The 20,637-nt window shown below is 44.5% G+C and overlaps 1 long non-coding RNA gene across 1 annotated transcript in view; it reads left to right on the top strand.

The window, feature by feature from the left end:
- The first annotated feature begins 9,877 nt into the window (after positions 1-9,877).
- LOC138297206 (uncharacterized) overlaps positions 9,878-20,637 on the top strand; it is a 77,718-nt gene continuing 66,958 nt past the window's right edge. The window contains exon 1 of the long non-coding RNA XR_011203932.1: positions 9,878-10,020. This is a non-coding gene — a long non-coding RNA (uncharacterized lncRNA). The remainder of the gene's footprint in view (positions 10,021-20,637) is intronic.

Here is a 20,637-nt window from a genome sequence, read left to right as displayed (position 1 = left end):
TATGTTAGGCTGGTTAGCGGGAAAACTTTTGCTGCTAGTCAGCCGAGCAACAGTTACTGATGCACAAGCAGCCAAAAAATGGCTCCTGCCTAGCGGGCTTAGTGCCATTATATAGGTCCTCTTCCCACCCGCATGTAGTTTCTGCACCGGGAGGTAAATATGGCCCTGGGGGGGGCTAGCATCATGTTTAGAATGGGAACGCCTACCTTGCATCTCAGTGACGAAAGATGGGTTTGCGCATCCTAAACTTAGTGCTAACTCCAACATTTTGACTCTTGATGGGCATAGAATTGAAATAAAAGTATAGAGTTAGGTTAGCACCATTTTAGTGCCAAAATAAGTGCTAAGTTGACGCTAACCATCCATAAATATGGCCCTTAGGGGCAGATTTAAGGAAAGTGGTGCTGCACCGAGTGCAGCGCCACTTTCCCTGCGCCCCTTAATACCCCCTACCGCCACCATGTGTGCGTCGTATTTATAATACGGTGCACCATGGTGCAGGGTAGGGGGCTATAGTGTCATTTTTCTTGACGCTATTCATGTACTCTGCAGGAGCAGCTCCAAAATGTTGGCGCTACTCTTGCAGAGTACATAGGGGCCCATTCTAAATAATGGAAGCCCCCTTTTAATGCCTGCTCTGAGCACCTTGCACCAATTTTCCAGCCCCCCCTAACAGGGGAACGCCCACTTTGCATACAGTATGCCTGGCGCAGGTATAATGTAGCACAAAGGGTTACAGAGTGGCACAATGCATGCATTGCGCTACTCAGTAAATATAGCGCAGGGATTTCAGCCCTGTTGGGCCTCATTAATGTAAAAAATAATGGTGCTAGTGTGGTGCAAGGTGGCACCAGGGGACTATAAATATGCCCTTTAGTGTTTCTTACCTGCATCCATTGTTTAATCAAGCACCAGTGTGTTCTAAGCTTCTTCAATTATGGACTTATTGTCTAATCAGGCCACAATCTGTTTGAAGGCATGGAGTGTGTGCCGGGTGAGTTGTGTGCTGATGTTGTAAATGCTTTTAGATCAGTTAGGCATTAGTTGGCCTTTAAATAAAAACCCTTTCAAGTTTCCTATTTGACTCCATTCTTAGGAGAACTTTTCACCTTATTCCGGTAAGTGTGGGAGTTGGGCCTAAACCTTTTCTTAACTTAAAACAGCTATGTGGTTTTGGCTTGGTCCTGATGTTGTGTGATATTTTTGTGTTTCGTATTTTTTACATCATGTTACTTGTTTATATACCATACATACAACATTCCCCTCTCTATTTGATATTTCATCTACTTCATTCAGACCTGCCTTTGGCAGCAGGTAATACATGTTGTCCTACTAATCTACTACCTGTGTTGGAATTCTAACTGAAAACGCCCCTGCCAGCTTAGCAGTTATTCTCCAAATGCATGCTAAAATTACTTGTATCATACAATCTATCAGTAACAAGATCACAGTATGCTAAAATTACTTGTATCATACAATCTATCAGTAACAAGATCACAGTAATTGGTAACAAAGTCCCCAACAGTCCCGACATCCATGATGGTAGTGGTGCAAACCAACCACTGAACCACTATCTGGTGCATCTCCTTCCTCTATCATTTTAGTATCAAAATTATGCAGTGTCTGTATTGCTTCTGATGAAGTTCGATTTTCTCTATCATTTGCTGAGATGAATGTGAAGCATGCAGATCTTATCTTGCTGCACTCCACCTTGCATGACTGTCATAAGGTCCAGTACGTAACGGTGTTGCAGCATCATCATTCTTAGGGTATACATTTCCTCTTCTATGGCTGAAGCCATCATTGGTGGTGTTGATGAGTTTGAGGAGCTACCACCTTGAGATTTGGATTCAACGAGCTGTTGCTTTAGCTTGGACAAATGGCAGGATGCTCCCAAAGAAAAGTTCAGCATCGTTGAACAGCCTCTATTCTTGGGCAACTTCGTTCCAGGTAATTGTACCATAATATTCTGCAGTTCTTGTTCTTCTGTTGAGATGTAGCAAAGTCATTCGAAGGCTCATGGGGTGTTTATGTAAAGCAGATATGTTTATTCCAGGGATCAACAAAACTGGAGCATGCAAAGTTACTGTGCATCAGATCCCACCCCAGTTGTGTGGTAACTGTGCATACACCAGTTCTCCACACTGTCAGAAGAAATCCATGACGCCTGAGGTGCCTCCCTGCATGTTAGTGTGGAAAACTGTGACCTTGCAACCAATATTTTGACCTACGTAAATGGTGCCATTTCCTCCCTGCACCCGTTCTCTGCCTGCCTTTTTATGACAGAGCTACCGCCATTAAATGGCAGGCAGAGAACAAGGTCATAATTGTGCTTGCAGGGCTTTCCCTGGCAGATTATGACCGCCGCAACTACCAGACCTCCGAGATCTCTGATCCTGGCAGTGCTGGTGGTCCCATCATGGCACGACTGCCAGAGTTAAAATAATGCACTCGAACTACTGCATTGGCGTAGGTCCAACCGCCATCCACAAGGGGGCCTAAGTGTCATAGCTGGCACAGCACAGGCCACTTCACACAGTGACAGATGGGACTCGCTAATGGAACAAAATCATGATACGAGTAGTAAGGAAAATATATCAGATGTTCATGCATTCCCCAGGTTGTTCAGGTCCCCTGGGTATACATGGATAAAAGAATCCTCTGTAGCTATTAGGAGGATCAATAAAAATATTACTGAGATATAATGTAGAGGGAAATACCCATGTGGCACTTTGAGGGCTCTGATTCACTTATTTGCCAATTTGTAATCTTTGCTGAATACCTACCCACATCCACAAACTCAAACATGGGTTGCAGCAGGGTGGTTTGCTTTTTCATGGAAACTGAGGCTGATCCCCTAACAGTGCGTTGCATCACTGTGTCAGTGTATAACATAATGATACCTGGGAACGTGCCAGCAAATCTAGTATGTAACTCCATGAGACAAGTAAAATAAATTATTTAAGTCTAAAATGCAATAGGTTGGTATATTAAAGTGCTATCTTTGAAAGTTCAAGGTGCATAGGAAAATGCATATCAGAGCTATGTAAGCTAGTTCTCATCCGTTTGGCGAAACTGGTTATGGCATTGCAGAAATTACTTCTGGTGGTGGTCTTTGCTGAGTAAGAGGATGAGTTGTCTGTTGCCTGAATAGGATATGATGTTGAATTTTTGGGATCTGACATGTTAGTGAGGGGAGCCATGTAGGTGTTGGTGCTTGGGGTACGCTGCAGATGATGCTCTTAGGTTTGGAGGGGAAGGGTGGTAGGTGGATTCTCTGCAGTCATCCTGTGAAGAATGAGGCAACCCATTTGAGGGCATTTTCCTGCACACCAATGCTGTTCGGTCTATTGAATTGAATGCCGTTGATAAGATGAGGAGGGTCAGGGCTGCTCTGTGGTCAAGGAGAGATCTGATGTCACCTGTGGCTGTGATATGGGCAGTTTCTGTGCTGTGGTTGGTGCAGAAGCTGGATTGGTAGGCCTTGAGGAAGTTGTTTTTCTCCAGGTGTTCTGTGAGCTGGTGGTTGATGGCCTTCTTGAGTACTTTTGTGGTGTATAGGAGCAGTGAGGTGGTGCAGTAATTTTTCAGTTCACTGGGATCCGCAGAGATTTTCTTGAGAAGCGGTTTTACCTCTGCATGCTTCCATCTGTTAGCGAAGGCTACCATTGTAATGGCTGCATTGAGGATGTTGGTGAGTTCTGTACAGAATTCCTTAGTTCCTAGGTTGAATAAGTGATGGGGACTGGGATTGGTGTGTGCTCCAGAGTGGATGGTGGACATGATGGCTACAGTGTTGTACGTTGCGATCTGGTTTCATGTGGTGATTACTTGGTTGGTGTGAGTGGTTGGGTTGAGGTTGTTGAAGTTAATATCTGTGAGTTGGGGCTAGATGTTGTTGTAGATGTTGGCTATCTTGCTGTGCAAATAGTCTGATAGAGTGTGGCAGAGTTCTTGGAAGGGGAATTGTTAGAAATGGGGTTTCTGGTTGGCAGTCAGTTTGCACTCTGTCTAATCAGGGACCCTCACTCTAGTCAGGGCATTGGAGGTACACGCTTAAGGTAACCGTTGCTCACCCCCTTGGTAGCATGGCACACGCATTCAGGCTTATCTCAAAGGCAAAGTGTAAAGTATTTGCACCAAAACACACAGTAATACAGTGAAAACACTACCAAAATGGACACCACACCAGTTCAGAGAAATAGCCAATATTTATCTAAATCAAACAAGACCAAAATTACAAAAATCCAACATACACAAGTGAAGCTATGAATTATTAAAATGTAGAATCTTAGTCCATAAAAAACTATGGATACATTGTTGTTAGATAAAGTACCTGGTTTGCGTCAAAAATAAAGCTGCACAGGCGAACTTGCGGCAGAAAAGTTAGAAATATGTCAATTCCATATTCTCAAGTCAGGCTGTGCATCGTTTCTTCTATGGTCGGGTAGGCAATGCACCGGTATTCTCTCCCACAAGAGAGCGATGTGTCAATTTCTGGATGCAGTACCTCCGATCCGTGCAGGTTCACAATGATTTTGACACCTAGCGATGATGCGTGCAAAATCCAGCTGCACAGTGATGAAAAACTGTGCTGCGTGGGGATTGCGCCATTTTCAGCAGCCGCAAGTGGATATTGTGTCATTTCTTTAGCTGCAATGCAGGTGATGCATCGATTTCTCAACCACAATGCAGGTGGTACATCCATTTTCAGCTGTGATGCAGGTGGCCCATCATTTTTAAAGTCGGGTTGCAGGTGGTGTGTCGATATTTTCCCCGCACAGCTCCTGTGCGTGGATTTCCACGTGGGTTCCACCAGCTTCACCTTTCAAGGGACCAGGGACTGGGGAGGGCACTACTTGGCAGTGTAAGAGTTTCAGCAGAGAGTCCAGGTGCTGGTAGAGGAAATCTTTGATGGCCCTGAGACTTCAAAACTAGAGGCAAACTCAATCCAAGCCCTTGGAGACACTTCACTAGCAGGAATATACCACAAAGTCCAGCCTTTGTCCTCTTTTAGGCAGAAGCAGCAACTGCAGACCAACGCAGCAAAGCACAGTCACTGGCAAATGGGCAATACTCCTCCTCTAGCTCTTGAGCTTGTCTCCTTTGGAGAGGTTCCTCTTGTATCCAGAAGCAATCTAAAAATCTGGGGTTTTGGGTCCAATACTTATACCCCTTTCTGCCTTTGAAGTAGGCAAACTTAAAAGGAACGTCTCTGTTGTTCACAAGATCCTGCCTTGCCCAGACTCACCCCAGGAGATTGGAGACTGCATTGTGTGAAGGCAGACACAGCCCTTTCAGGTGTAAGTGACCACTCCTCCTTCTACCCTAGCCCAGATGGCCCATCAGGATATGCAGGCTACACCCTAGCTCTCTTTCTGTGACTGTCTAGTGTAGATTCACAAACAGCCTACTGTCAGTCTGACCCAGTGAGGGAATACACAAGCAGGCAGAGTCACAGAATGATTCAAGCAAGAAAATGCCTACTTTCTAAAAGTGGCATTTTCAAACTGATAATCTAAAAAACAACTTTTCCAAAAGATGTATTTTTAAATTGTGAGTTTAGAGACCCCACACTATACATCTCGATCTGCCTCCAAAGGGAAACTGCACTTAAAAGTTATTTAAATGCAGCCCCAATGTTAACCTATGAGAGAGATAGGCCTTGCAACATTGAAAAACTAATTTGGCAGTATTTCACTGTTAGGAGATAAAAACACACTAGTAAATGTCCTACCTTTAACATGCACTGTTCCCTGCCCATGGGGCTACCTAGGGCCTACCTTAGGGGTGCCTTATATGTATAACAAGCATTTTCAATGCAATGGATCTCCCATTTTTTTGAGTTATAGCGACTGGCATTGTACATTCATAACTGGACTTTTCTTGCTACACAGATTGGTCAACCCTGCCACATAATTTCATCTTTTCCTGCCATGTCATTCCAGTGGTCCAGGATTTAACTAAAGCACCTCCATTTACCTTATTCCTCTATCTTAGAAAAATATACATTTCTCATATAAACCTTTATCAGAAATAAACTTTTGGCATGAGAGTGTAATGCTCAAAGCACCATAAGAAAAATATATTTTGGGATGGATTGGAGGGTGAAAGGAAAGAGGGAGTCAGGAGTAAATATGGAGAGGACAAGTGGCGTAGTTACATTGTCATGGGCTCTGGAGTAAGAAAGGAAAATGGTTGACTGCAATTTCAGTAGGAAAATAGAGCAGTAATTAGAGTTGAGTGAAGCCCATAGGTTCCTGGGCCCGGTGCCACTGCACCTGTTGCTCTTTTGATAACTAGACCTCAGGAGAGAAAGCGAATGGGGCAGAAAAAGAGAAGCAAAATGAATACAACAAACAAAAGGAAGAAAGAGAAAGGGGTCACAAAGAAATAAAAGAAGTAAGGGAAATAAAGAAACAGAAAATTAAACCAAAACTAAGAGAATAGAGCAAACATGATACAAAGGAAAAAAAGAAAGGAAGCTACTGAATGAAAGATAAAGAGGAAAAAAATAATGAAAGAAGTGTGAAAAAAAATTAACATCAGAGAAAAAAGAGAGATGGTGAGAGAAACACGCAATAAAAGAACCAGGGCATGTATGTACTAACATATTTCCCACAGACACAGAATTGGAAAACAACTTTAACACTTAGGGTCCCGACTAGTAACTTGTGGCTTCCACATACAGATAGGAAAAAGAGGGATTTATAGTAATACATGAATTGACAGATAAAGATAAGAAAAACAGCAGAGGAAGGAAGAAAGATCAAAAAAAAAGTGAAAGGATGTTTACTGAGTCAAAGGAAAGAGCAAATAAAAAAGACAAAGAAAGAATGAAGGGAAGAGAAAATAGAGTGAAAGAATGAACAACTAATGAAAAAAGAGAGGAATGAAACAAGGAAAGAAATATAAAAGTTTTTATAAGTTTGAATAAGGAAGTAGCAAGAGGAAGAGGGAAATTTAAAAAAAGGAGAGGAGTAGAAATAAACAGTTGAAAGAAAGAGCAAAACTGTTAATATGTGGATTTTAAGAGCTGGAAAGAGAAAAGTGAGGAAGAAAGAAAATATTGAGAGTAAAGGGAGTTAAGGAAAGAAAGGAGTGAGCTAAGTGAAACAAGCCCTCCCAAATAAAGATTGTATCTAAGAATAGATTTAATTTGTACCACTACATCCTCAAACAGAAGTCAGAGTGTGGAACAGCAGTAGGCACCGCAGAACAGCAGGAGGTTCATTAGGTGTATGTGAACCCTGATACAGCATTATTGGGGCACTTCAGATCAGGATTAGGGGTATAGACAGAGCGTAATCCTGGCCCTGTGCTGGAATAACAGAAAGGCAGTGGGTGAGGATTGAGAAACGGAGTGCTGTGTAACTTCTTGTATTGGAATAATGGGGCCCTGAGGATTGGAAGATTGCAGCAATTATTGGATAATTTTAACACATATTGTGAAAACAAGGGACTGGAGATTAATGCTACTAAGACCAAATTTAGGGGGATCAGACCCCACAAGTCATTCAGAGGGGATTTATTTCTGTAGCAGAAGATGCTTAAACGTGTACCAAAACTTTAGTGTGTGGCTATTATGTTTGATAGTAAATTATCCTGTACATCGCACATTCAAAACAAAGGGCAGTACTTCTGCATAGAGCTATGGCAATCTTCAAAAATCATCAGGCAACATTGCCCAGACCAGTCTTCCCGCTATTGACCTCTATAGCTTAAAAGCACAAGTAGTGGCCCTATATGGTGCCAAAATTTGGGGGACATTCAAATGTGAAAAGGCTGACCAAGAGTGAGAATACGTGTCCCACAAGCACTCCCCTTATCCCCATGTTCTATGATGTTGCACTCAAGAGAGAAGAGCATGTAGCAGTGTTAAGGCCTCTTCTCTTCTGGGTGAGGATTTGGACAGTACAGGAGCTTGCGCCATATCAGAATGGTATGAGAGAACTTTTGGAACTAGATGAGAACACCACTTTTCCCTGGATTAGGTATATTGAATGTTGGCTCACCAAACTGTGGCTTTGGACTTTCTGAACTGACCCTTCCTTCCTAACATTGTCTTCCAAAACCCAATTAAAATTCATATTTTGGGATAATATTATCACTAGCTTACATCACAGCTCTCGTTTAGGTAGATTATCAACTCAATTTTTGAAATGTAAACTCTGACTCTATTTCGAGAGTGTCTGGATACCCCCCAATCCCAAATGGCCTAGACCCTGTACATAAAGGTCTGTTATGACATATTATAAATATAGGGGCATATTTACAAGCTCCATGCGCCAACAGTGAGTCACCTTTGTGGTGCTCTGGCACTGCAGAGTGCAGACCCTTATCTACGAAGCCATGCACAGCTTTTCATAGCCTCATAGATAAGGTGTAAGGAAATGCATCACAAGTCACTGTGTTTCCTTACACCACAATAGGGGAGAGTTCCATGGGCATTGTGGTGGGATTTCCCATGAAACATCCATGGGTTTTGGCACATTCTGAGTTTTACAAAGATGTGTAAACTTGAGAAAATCATACACCTCCTCAAGGGAGAAGGTTCGAGGAGAAATACATTTATTTCTCCATGTTTTTTCTCCTACTGCATGTGCTGCATTCTGGAAAAAAACCTTCATGGATTGTTTCTGTGCAGGTGCCTCTTCCTACATAAAACAGCCCTGCCAACAAGGCAGACACCCTTGCATCATGGTACAAGGGTGCCTGCGTTGGTGCTAGTGGTATAGAAAAGAAAAGTAGAGAACAGTATGGGAGGCAGGAGTGTTATAGAGAAAAGCAGTAGAGTCAGGAGTTGAGTGGAGCAGAGCAATAGAGTCAGGAGTAGTATAGAGAAGAACAGTAGAGTCAGGAGTGGGATAGAGAAGAGCAGTAGAGTCAGGAGTAGTATAGAGCAGAGCAGTGGAGTCAGGAGTGGTAAAGAGAGGAGCAGTAGAGTCAGGAGTGGTATAAATATGAGAAGTGGAATCAGGAGTGGTATAGGGAAGAGCAGTAGAGTCTGGAGTAGTATTGAGAAGAGCAGTGGAGTCAGGAGTGGTATAGAAAAGAGACGTGGAGTGAAGCATGTGAAAGAGGAGCAGTTGAGAGAAGAATAAGAGAGCAAGGAGTAGAAGAAAGAACAGAAGAGGAAAGAACAGTAGAGAGAATAACAGTGGGCTGATGAACTGTACAGAGAAGATTGATGCTAGGAAACATGGTGAAAGAAGGAGAGATGGAGAAAAGAGCTGCAGAAAAAATTGTGGACAGCGAGGAGCGCTAGAAAAGAGTGGTAAAGAGAGGTCCAGTGGAGTCAGGAGTGGTACGGTGAAGTGCGGGGGTGAGGAGTGATAGAAAAAAGAGTGGCAATAAATAAGACATTAAGGGCCAGATGTAGCAAAGGGTTTTTCCCATTCTGTGTCAATGGGGAAATGTATTCGTACATATGGCCTAAGGCACATTAGAGAGAACAGCAATAGAAAGAATAGGGTAGAGTGTAGATCAGTAGAGCTATCAGCAGTATGGAGATGAGTGTACGTAGGACAGAAGTAAAAGGAGGAGTGCTAGAGAAGAGCTGTAGACTGAGGAGTCACAGAGAAAATAGTGCGGGGGAAGACAAATAGGAGAGTAGAAGAGGGAGAAGGAGGATGATATGAGAGGGAGGAAAGGGGTTCTATATGAGGCACCTTAATGTAACCTACAAGAGATGGTAGTTTCAGCTGTGTGCAGTTTCTCTGAAGATATTGGAAGCTTTTTCCCTTTAGTTCCAAAGGAGTCAACCCATCAATAAGGATAATTCAGTGTGAGGATCTGTGAACAGCCTGTGGCAGTTGTGCTGTTAGCTCAGGATGGCTGTGTTTTTAGTTCAAATCTGTTGGTGTTTTACAGATGCACCACATCCGGGGACCTGCCCCAAAGAAATAGATGCGTGCAATCTGCCCGTGCCTTCCCCACAGTGCCAAAGCGACACAGACTGTCCGAAGACTCAGAAGTGCTGCAACCTCTGTGGGTTACAATGTGTGTCTGTTGTGAGAGGTAAAGTATCTTCAAACAATCTACCATCTTGGGGGTTTGGAGTCAGTTACTAAGCTCTACTGCTTCCTCTCCACATACAGCACCCAAAAACCTTTGAGAGAGTTGTTGGGATTTAGAAGACCAACATTACAGAATACTACATGAGATAGCATAACACGACATGACATAGCATAACATAACATTGCATAAGATAAGATAAAATGACATGATATACCATAGAATAAAATTACATTAAATAGAATAACATGGCATGACATAGCATAATACAACATTACATAAGATAGCATGACATGACATGACATAGCATTACATAACATTACATAAGATAAATTACATGGCATAACATAACTTTATAATTCTATTGGCCTCACATAATATTATTTCTTTCTCCTGCTGTTCTCATCTTTTTCTTGCTTTGCACAATTTAAGGAGAATATAATTGAGTGCACTTGAATATGAATTGAAAACACAATTCAAAATTCTAAAGTAGAAAGAACAAAAACGTTCTATTCCATATTATCTTCCATTATCACACAGTGACAGTCACTACTGTGGCGTTATGATTCACACTACACTTTCCACAGAAAAAATATTTTTTTATTTGCCCATCAATGTGGCCTTTTTGGATGAGCGTGCGCCAAATTTGGCCTTTGTCTACTGCAGCGAGGTGAGGTCCAGGTTGTTACACTTCATGCAAACCTGTGCACATTAAAAAGGTTAAGGTGATAGGGAGTCAAAAAAATAGCTTTCCCATTTTAGATCCCATTATACATTTTGCTCTCAGTTACAACAACTGAACCTATTCACACTTTGAAACTGGACATTTTCTGGGAAAGCCTGCTTCTGTAAATTTTTTCAGTAGTTTTTGAGAGATTGACATTTAAAAAACATGCCAGTGAAAGGGTTTGAAATTGTTTTGTATACATTAGCCATGTGAAGTCACAATTTTGAAAAATGAATTCTGTCAACTAGATTGCCTGATAAAGGGTATCATTTTTCCCTGAAAGCATGATAATCACAATTTTGTTAAAAAAAAAAAAAAAAAGGAAGCTGAGGAAAAATAATTTCTACAGAAATGGGAGGGCACTGTGAGACGTGCCACACTATACTCCAGGTGGGTGCTCAGGGCTCTATGAAACAAGCATTTGCAATGCAACAGGGTCTCGCATTCCTCCGAGTGAGAGTTATTAGCAGTTGTTAACTCCTAACCGGATTTTTCTTGCCGCACTAAATGGAAAAAAAACGCACAATCAAGTTGCTTACAGTTCACTCGTAGTGAAACCTATCGGCAAAAGTGCAATTATCTACGTAACCATCAAAAGTGTAATTAACTATGTAACAGGGTCGTTGTCATGCAAAGTGCTCGACTCCTGCCAAGAGAGATCGCGCTGCGAAAAAAAGATAAAAACTAGTCCATAAACCTGACGGGAAACAGCGAAACTCGCACGTTTTCAGTACTTGGTCGCTGCGCTCTAGGAGGGCTAGCCACCAGAAAAGGCATGACGTATGCGTGCCTTCCACTAATGAAAGCAAGCAGATTTTAATAGGCAAGCCCACGAACCAATGAAAGACACTGATGTGACATGGACGGGGCTCCAAGTCCTTTTCTAACTCCTAAATCGTCTCACAAGCGAAACGCATGAGCAAGCGCATGCGATGCAGGCTCGACCCTAACAAGAAAAACGAGGACACATTCAGGAAAAACTAATGGCCAAATTTAGGAAGGGCTTAGCGCCACCTAATGTCACATTAGCATCATTTTTTATGGTATGTGGAGGTAGATTGGCAAAAACGCTGTGCCCAATTTACAAGGTGGTGCAATGCATGTATTGCACCACTTTGTAAATCTTTGCGCCACATTATGCCTCTGTCAGGCATAATGAATGCGTGGGGGGGGTTCCTCCATTAGGAGGCCCAGAAAAGTGGGATTCCACTGCGCCATTTTTCTCGTAATTTTAATGACTGCTCAGTGAAGGCATTAAATTGAGGCACACAATTGTTTTATAATGGGCCTCTATGAACTTTAGAGGATTAGTGCCAATCAGAAATTATGATGCTATTGATCCTAACGTGCGCTCTATCATTAATATGGCGCACACATGGTGGCATTAGGGGGGGCGTAATTGGCACAAGATAAGTGGCCCTTCATTTAATGAAGCACCACTTTTCCTAAATCTGGGCCTAGGTGCACTAGTGTAACATTTTGATTTTCATACCCGGGCAGGTGCTGCAGGTCCAGAAGTGCTGCCAGCATAGCTGTGGCTTTGGGTGTACAGACCCTGTGACAGCCACAGTACTAATGCAAGCCTGTCTATGAACAGGGCACAGATTCACTGCTCTGATCCTATTACAGCTTGTTAGATAATGTGATGTTCACACCATAGAGATCTCTTTGGAAACTCCAAGCTGAATACCAGTGGTCCATCTAACCTTAAATTTACAAAAGTTATAACAAATGTACTAAGTGTATGCCTCATTATAGCCCCATTTTGGAGATCGTATGGACATCGTACATGCTGCATTGCTCTTTCTTAAACAGTACTCGTTACTATTCCAAAACAGTTATCAGTAGAAGCCCTGCATTGTATGTGGGGCTCTTGTTAGATGGAATCACAAATGTTTCTTTATTTAACTACACGACTTGCATCTGGTGTAGGATCCTTCTACAGCAATGAAAAGATCTGAACCACAGCAAAGAGTTGTACTAAGCAAGGCAGGGAGAAGGAAGAAACTGCCAAATTAAGCGACAGTGCCCAATCCTATATTACAGAATGAATCACATGGCAATCTACCCCACTCATAAAGCAGTGATTCCTTCTCAGAAACACACAACTACCAGCAGAACTCACCTGAGATAAGAGAAACTGCTGAGCAAAAAAGTGACAGCCTCAATCCAGCCCCAATCTAGCCCGCAACGCAGGGCCATTGCACTCAGTCAGCAGTAGAGTTGAACAGGCATCGATCATGTGATGCCCAACAGATAGAGCCATATGTACCTGTAAAGAAGCATCATCACTGATCCGTGCAACCTCATAAACTGGCAAGTGCCCATGCAATAAAAAGAACAAAATATCTTGGAGGGAAATAAGAGAGAATTTCGGTCCAGCACCCGTCTTCCAAGTCAATACTGTGCTTAGCAAACAAGGAGGGCTGTTCTGTAAAGAAGCCAGATTAGCCAAACTATGGTAAAAAGTTCCCTTCAGTTTCACAGGAGTAGCCTTTATAGGATGCACAGTACGTCACCCACCAAAGCTGTATGCTTCAGTATCAGGTCATCAGCATTGTGGGGTCTATGGATCCCCAGACTACTCCTGGTCACAGGTTTATCCTCTTTGTCGGAGGGGAGCTCCAATAATCAACACAGCCGCCAGGGGGCTCTTCTACAGAGATCTTTTCCTGTCTGTTTGTCTGATGGTGTTCAGTCTGAAAACAATCGTTCTTTCGTGCTGTGAGTGCAGATCAGGGTGGTGGCAATAAATAAAATTAACACCCAAATCAATGTTATTCCGGGTGGATGTCCTTGTTAAGGCAAAAGAAAGTCTAACATCTGGGATGAGGACTGTCCCAGTGTTCAGTATGTAGACAAAATGTGTCCTAGAGGGTCAATGGCAATTCATCAGGACCATAGTCAAAAACATCTAATCTACTATGGGGGACAACCCAAGGGGCAGAAATGGTGCCCTCTGTAAGTAACTTAAATACAATTGTTTACTTATATATATATGACATAATCCCCCATTTTGAGGGGTTACGGTGTTTTATGCATTTTACCTGAAAGCTAAACATTACAACAAATAAACAACACACATTAAAAACCTGCAATATTGTTTTGTGCTTTACAATGTGTACTGTGTCACCAAATTGCATGCACATGTGTGCATGCGAAGGTGGATATTTACAAGAAAGTGGAGCTTCAGTCCTGATGTGCCACTCTTCTTGCTTCACCCTTGCCCCACCTAACGACACCATGGTTGTGCCATATTTAGAATGCGGTGCACCCTGGCGGTCGTTAGCACAACATCGTCACAATTCTTGACACTGTAGCGGCGCTTTCCTGCACTAGCGTCAATAGCGACAATAGTGCAGCAAAGCAAAGGCAGACCCATGGGTGGATCATTTGAATGCGTGCCTTGAGCAGGCATTAATAATGACAGAAAAAATGGTGCAGTGAAATGATGTAAATTTCACTGCACCATTTTTTTGGGCCTTCCTGCACAGAAACACCCCCTTGCATACATTATGTCTGGCGCAGGCATAATGTGGCGCAAGGGGTTACAAAGTGGCGCAATGCGTGCATTTCACTACTTTGTAAATATGGCGCGGGGCAAAGGCAATCATGCTATGGCGGTGCTAAGGTAGCACAATGTGCCCCTTAGTGTCATAGTGGGCACAGAACAGCACACTTAACACAATGACGAATGTGAACTCCTAATGGTACAGAGTCATGATACAAGTGGTAAGGAAAATATATCAGTTGCGTACCCATTTCCCAAGTTTTTTTAGAGCCCCTGGGTACACATGGATGTAAACTCCCCTGTCGCTATAAGCGGATCGATACAAGGATTACTGAAGGGTAATATAGAGGGAAATACTCTTTTGGCAGTTTGAGTTCTCTGATTCACTTATTTGCTAATTGTTAAGTCTTTGCTGAGTACCTGCCCACATCCACAAACATAAACATGGGTTGCAGCAGGGTGGTTGGCTTTTTTATGGAGACTGAGGCCAATCCACGTAGCAGTGCATTGAGTCACCGCATGAGTGTGTAACTTATTAATGCCTGGGAATATTCCAGCGCATCTAGGGGCAGATTTATGGAAAGTGGTGCTGCTCCTTAGCATCCCCCCTACCGCTACCATGTGTGCACCATATTTAAAATACGTGGCACCATGGCGCAGAGTAGGGGGCAATAGCGTACTTTTTCATGACGCTATTGATGTACTCTGCAGGAGTAGCGCCAAAATATTGGCCCTACACCTGCAGAGTACATAGGGGACCATTATAAATAATAGAAGCCCCCTTTTACCGCCTGCTTTGAGCAGGCATTAAAAGTGCCGTACAAAATAACGCAAGGAAATCTCTTCGATTCTTAGGCCATTTTTCTGCCCCCTCCTAACAGGGGAAGGACCCTGTTGCGTACATTATGCCTGGCACTGGCATAATGTAGCACAAAGAGTTACATATTGGTGCAATTCATGCATTGCAACACTTTGTAAACAAGGAGCTAGGATTTTGACCTTGTTGGGCCACATTAGTGTAAATTAAAATTACGCTACTGTGGTGCATGGTGGCGCTAGGGGATTATAAATATGCCCCCTACTATGTAACTCCATGCACTGAGTTATAAAAACCTGTTCAGGTCTAAAAGGCAACAGGTTGGTATTTTTGAGTGCCATCTTCGAAATGACAAGGGCTGTATGAAAATGCATTTTGGCATATTTATGCTGCTGTGATGTGACTAGAGTGCATTACTTTTCGAAAGTCGGAGGGTATGTGGGTTTCAAGTGCGATTGGAGTAACATAACAAATAAAAACTGCCCTCAGTATTATACATAAACATCAGTACATGTTGATGGCGTTTCATCCTTGACCTGTAGCCACTCCACCATCACCCACAGCCAAAGGCCATCCATGGCAAGGGGTTGGCTGCCACATGTGGTTGGGTGCAGGGCCTGCCCACAGGCCAGGCCCTATGGCCAACCTCTGCCATGCATAGTCTAATACTGTGGTTGGCCATCTGTGGGGAGGGTTGGGTGCTAGACCTGGCCCAGGCCAAAAGGTAGAGCTGGGTCATACAAGACAAAGGTAGTTAGATTTTAACTTAACATTTAAAAAAAACATAGAAATGCAGTGAAAAAACACTACCATTTATAAACAATAAAACTCAAAAATACACCAGATATACGTAACTGACATAAGTAAGACTTGCACCTCTGTGATGCGCTTCTTATGACCTCACAAATTACATCAATAATGGAATCTGAAATCTATGGCAGCAAAAGTTATATATATATATATATATATATATATATATATATATATATTTATGTCAGTTACGTATAACAGGCATATTTCAGTTTCTTTAGTTTTTAAATTGAACTATCTCCCTCATTTGTTACTCCACATCGTGAAGTTCGCATGTGAAATAGAATTGGTGATATTTGTCTGCTGATAAATTTGCATCACCATCTCATTTCATTTGCCTGCAAATGTTTTACTTACTAATAAGCCTGCCATATGTCCTGCAGTAGGACTCATGTGTGACATATTTCCTCTACCCAAATTTGCAACTGAGACACCTACTGCAAAGGGATACAGAAGTGCTGCCAGCAATCATGTGGTTATGGGTGTACAAACCCTGTGAGCAAAGGTACAGTACCAATCCAACCCTGTCTATAAACAAGGGCATGGATTAAGGGACATATTTATACTTGTTTTGTGCCGAATTTGGGTCATTTGTTTAATGCAAATTTGGTGCAAAACTGACTCAATATTTATACGTTGGCGCTAGACGCATCTAGCACCAAGGTTATGGAGTTAAAGTCATTTTTTGGACATGGAAACCTACCTTGCATCAATGAGATGCAAAATGGCGTTCCTGTGCAAAAAATGACTCTATGGCCTTAGTGCCATATTTATCCCCTGTATTAAAATCATGCATGGGGGGAGGAGGGTTCAAATAATGTTGCAAAGATTGCTTTGCACCATTATTTAATGCCTGGGTCAGGGCAGGGGTTAGGGGCCCTGTGGGCCTATTTCCATGGTGGAACACCAGGAAATAAGCCCACAGGTGCCCTCCCCAGGCTCCAGGGACACCCCCACCCACACCAAAGGGACAGCAGAGGATGAGGACCCCATCCCAGGTAAGTATAGGTAAGTACAGGTAAGTTTCCTTTTTTAAAGTGCCATTGGTGGCCCTGAAATGGGCTACCCTACATGGCACTGGGTGCCATGGCCATGACTGGGGGACCCTGGCCCACTGTGCTCGCCATTGGGGTGGTGGGCATGACTCCTGTCTTTTCTAAGACATTACCGCAAACATTTAGACACCCACACAAGTCCGCCACACCAAAGGTCAGTGATAAACTGATGAAAACAAAACTGACACCGTCACGCCAACAGAAATACGCCCACACTATCACGACCCACGAATCCACGCGGCGGTCTTCCAGACGCGGTATTCCATTGGCGGTACACATCGCCGCGCTCAAAATACACACACATCTACAAAACACAGCCAGATTGGACAATTCAAAATACACACACCTGATACACATACATACACCACTCCCATACACCCAATACAATATAAAACACACACCCACATCCCCCACAAACCCCTAAGCCCAAAATTTCTGAAAGAAGGCCAGAGAGAGACACTACAAACTACAACCAAGCATCCACAGGCACACAATACCATCACCCACATTACTTCCGCGCACCTCACACAACACACCACTAAATATCACCCCACACATCACAACACACACCACCACACACATTACCCACACCACCCCATGGCACCGCAAAGACACCCAGGTTCTCTGAGAAGGAGCTCAGGGTCATGGTGGAGGAAATCGTCCGGGTAGAGCCAGAGCTATTCGGATCACAGGTGCAGCACACCTCCATTGTTAGGAAGATGGAGCTATGGCACAGAAGAGTGGACACGGTCAATGCAGTGGGACAGCACCCAAGAACAAGGGATGACATCAGGAAGAGGTGGAACGACCTACGGGGGAAGGTGCGTTCCGTCGTATCAAGACACCACCTGGCGGTTCAGAGGACTGGCGGCGGACCCTCACCTCCTCCCCCACAACTAACAACATGGGAGGAGCAAGTCTTGGCTAATCTGCATCCTGAGGGCCTCGCAGGAGTAGATGGAGGAATGGACCCTTGTAAGGCAATTCTTCACTACTATATCCCCCACCCTACCTGCATGCCATCACATACCCCCACCTTCGCCCTCACCCCCATCATTCCAACTCCTCACAAATGTCCCAATATCACAAACCACACATCCCAACACCAAGCCTTGCATGCAACAACAAAGCATGGACACCCATCACCAAAGCATGGCCACTGCATTTACCCATACACACCCCTAAACCATCATCACACAAGCTCCCACACAGGAATGCAAGCACTGCGGTACACAGGCACCCACCCATTGCACACCATGCCACACACAGATGCAATAATCATGCTTTTATACCCCTGCAGGACCCCTACCCAACGTCACCGCTCAGGAGGGTCCAGACATGTCCACACCACCAACAGAAGAGGACCACAGTGATGACAGCAGCTCTGTACAACTGGATATAGATGACCAGCCCGGCCCATCTGGGACCTCGGGACAGTCGGCTCCCCTCACACTGGCACAGGCCACCACAGAGCTTCCCCCCTCTGGAAACACCAGCACAGCACCCACCCAGCAGGCCCATACCTCTGTCCCAAGGACACGTCAAGCAGCAGTGTGTCCACCACTACAGGGAACCCAGGCTAACCCACCACCCCAACAACAACAGGGCCCTGGGGGCAGTGGCATTGGGCACACGGTCCAGGGGACAGAGGCCCAGGGAAACAGGGGAAATGGGAGGGCTGCTGTGCGACAGGGGGAAGACAGGCCCAGGGAACCGACTCTCCGCAAGGCCCTCTCCAACATCCTGGGAGCCAATGGCAACGGTACTGGCCAAGTTCCAGGAGACCCAGCGGCTGCAGGAGGAACAGTATTTGGGCTGCAGGGAGGAACTCAGATCCATCAATTCCACCCTGGGCACCATCGTAGGGGTGCTGAGGGAAGTCCTCAACACCAGGAGGGACACTGTGGCACAACAAGGGGCCCATGACACTAGCCAGGACGATGAACTGCCCACCACCTCGGCCGGCGCTAGTGGACAGGAGGCACCGACACAGGACCACCACACCAGCACCCCACCCCCTGCAGAGGAAGAACCACCCCGCAAACCGTCCCTAAGATCCAGGACAAAGACAGAGAACGATTCCAAGACCCCCACCAAGAAATGAGACCACCCTGAATGTCATCCCCCTGTCCCACTTGTAACCCTGTCCATCCATCAACTGCCCCAGCTCCACTTCCTATGCCCCTTTGGACAATGCACCTGTGAGACCAATAGACTAGACTCTGCCATGGACATTCCTCCACCATCACCCCTCACCATTTTACAACACCCTCCAATATTTAGCACTTAAATAAACACCCTTTAAGCACAAAACAATCTGGAGTCTGTCTGTGATTTCAAAATGTTGTATTAGCAATTACAGTGACAAAATGCTCTTTCAATAGTAATGTCAACATGTCACACAACTCTAGTCCATGAGGAAACAAAGCAGATGTCACACAGTGGGACCCACATCTCTGAAATCGTAAGGGAAAGTGACAACTCAGTGAGCATACACTGGGTGAAAAGGAATAGACAGTAGAGAGGTAGTAGTGATAAAGTATATGTAGTAGGCAGGTTTGTATTCTTACCTGTGTCTCACTGGAAGTATTGCAGGATCACAGAGTCCCTGTTGTTGACGTCATCTCTTCTGCTTCTTCATCTTCGCTGTCCACAGGCTCCACAGCTGCCACAACACCTCCATCTGGACCATCCTCCTGCAGAAAAGGCACCTGTCGTCGCAAAGCTAAGTTGTGAAGCATACAGCAGGCCACGATGATCTGGCACACCTTCTTTGGTGAGTAGAATAGGGAAACACCTGTCATATGGAGGCAGCGGAACCTGGCCTTCAGGAGGCCAAAAGTCATCTCTATAACCCTCCTAGTTCACCCATGTGCCTCATTGTAGCGTTCCTCTGCCCTTGTCCTGGGATTCCTCACTGGGGTCAGTAGCCATGACAGGTTGGGGTGGCCAGAGTCACCTGCAAATGTCGAGGGACAACTGTTAGACACACACTAACCTGTAGGGATATCCCCAGACCCAGACAAATATTCCCAACAATTTTGTTCCAGGTGCTCACCTAATAGCCACACACGGTGCCTCTGGAATTGCCCCATCACATAAGGGATGCTGCTATTCCGCAGGATGTAAGCGTCATGCACTGAGCCAGGGAATTTGGCATTAACATGGGAGATGTACTGGTCGCCCAGCGGATGGTGCCTATGAAGAACAACATCGAGCACAGAGTCAACCAACTTAGAGGTACGTAAACACAGCTTACTCAGAAAACCATTCATAACCCGATTTATGCCTGTATGAGTGTTGAGCCAAGGCCTAGGTATGTGTGACGCAGTTATAATTCAAGCCATTTGGGCCCCTGAAATGGCGGCTGCCTGACCTGTAAAGTGGGACAATGGGATGTGATGTAACTGCGCTGGCGTTGTACACCGTCGCGGTAGGCGGTCGAAGACCGCAGCACAATTCTGCATTGGTTAACATTGGACCCTATGGGTCCCAGGAGCCAATGATGATGTACGCCAGCGGTGACGGTACGCACCGCCACAGACGTGACCACTATTTTCTATCTGTTCAATCACTCGATACTTGATCTTTGACAGGAGAGGACCTACACTGCAAGTGCTGCTGTGACCTCAGTCTGGAAGAGACAATGGCTAGTGCGTCTGGGGAAAGGGCCCCTGCCTTCACCACAGAGGAGTTGGAG

Source organism: Pleurodeles waltl, chromosome 5 (assembly GCF_031143425.1).
Source record: "Pleurodeles waltl isolate 20211129_DDA chromosome 5, aPleWal1.hap1.20221129, whole genome shotgun sequence".
In the NCBI taxonomy this organism is placed as follows: Eukaryota; Metazoa; Chordata; class Amphibia; order Caudata; family Salamandridae; genus Pleurodeles; species Pleurodeles waltl.
This window is presented reverse-complemented; position numbering and strand designations above follow the sequence as displayed.